The sequence below is a fragment of the Helianthus annuus genome, chromosome 4, assembly GCF_002127325.2.
Source record: "Helianthus annuus cultivar XRQ/B chromosome 4, HanXRQr2.0-SUNRISE, whole genome shotgun sequence".
In the NCBI taxonomy this organism is placed as follows: Eukaryota; Viridiplantae; Streptophyta; class Magnoliopsida; order Asterales; family Asteraceae; genus Helianthus; species Helianthus annuus.
In genome coordinates, this window is record NC_035436.2 from 28,242,938 (window position 1) to 28,244,293 (window position 1,356).

The 1,356-nt window shown below is 35.0% G+C and overlaps 1 non-coding gene across 1 annotated transcript; it reads right to left on the bottom strand.

Annotated features, from left to right (window-relative positions):
* Nucleotides 1-888: 888 nt before the first annotated feature.
* Nucleotides 889-970, bottom strand: TRNAS-GCU. Its single transcript has one exon. It is a non-coding gene; the product is annotated as a tRNA-Ser (tRNA).
* Between the last annotated feature and the right edge of the window lie 386 nt (nt 971-1,356).

The following is a 1,356-nucleotide window of genomic DNA, read 5'->3' on the forward strand; positions in this document are numbered from 1 at the left end:
TTGCCCCCTTTAAAATAACTTGATTCTCTTGTACATAATGCATCAAAATTTATACGCATGGTAAAATGAACAAAAGGGTAGAAAACCCGGTTTCTTTAATATAGTAGTATAGATAATGGAATTTAATAATCCCAACTTTCACCAGTTGGCGGACAACGAACCCAACTTCAAAAATAACCACTGGCGATCCCAACTTTTGACATTTTGTAAAACATGGGACCTTTGCTGGGAGAGTTGGAGAGGGTGGTCCCAACTTCAAACATTGGACCACTGTCGGTCACCACTAACATCCCTTGGACGGTGTTAGCAAGGGTCCAATGTTTTACAAAAAGTCAAAAGTTGAGACCGCCAGTGGCTATTTTTGAAGTAGGGTCCGTTGCCAGCCAATTGATGAAAGTTGGGAATATTAAATTCCATTATTCCATTATTTAATCAGATGAAAATGAATTTAGGAAGAGAATTGAGAGGCTGAATTCATATTGGTATGTGGTTTTATGTGCATTTTTCTTGGTGGGTGGAGGATTTCAAAATGTTTTTATTATTTGGGAAACAAGCACTCTTTAATGGATGTTAGTTGGTATATGCACTTTTTTTTTTAGAAATATTGTGTTTTCTAATCAACTTATTAAAATTATACAAATCCACCTCGAACCTGCAACCTGCATCATGTTAGCAACCGTACTTCGTAAAAAAAATAAATATAAAACTAATATTTTTGAAAGCTAAAAAAGAAACAGATTTACGGGTAGAACTATAATACGAACAGATTTACAATTTTCAACCCCATTGACCCATTAGAACCGACAAGAATAAAAAGAACAGTCCTGATTTTGCAAGAGAATTGAAGACTTTGCCAAACATTGAATTAAAAAATATTTAAAAAGAAATCGACGCCTGAGAGATTCGAACTCTCGCGGGGAAACCCCATGTACTTAGCAGGCACACGCCTTAACCACTCGGCCAAAGCGTCTTTGTTGACATCTATAAATAGTCCATATATTAATTTACTTTGTGTTGGTAACCTTTGTTCTTACTGTCTATTGTGTTTTAAATATTAACATTAAAAGGAGAAAACCATACGAACAGTAACCGCGTACATGCCTAAGGCAATCTGGATGGCGACATTACGTATACAACGCATTAACTTTGAACGAAAGTGCTAGCATTTTCGTGTAGAAGTAAAAGTTAACGCGCATTCGAATTCAATATACATGTGCCTTATAAACCCCAAATACTAAAAAAAAAACAGAGAGATCCGTTAAAAGCATAAGAAATCAAAATACTTTATGTATTCACTGAGAAACATTGAAATACAAAATATTAAAAAAGAATCTACGCCTGAGAGATTCGAAATCT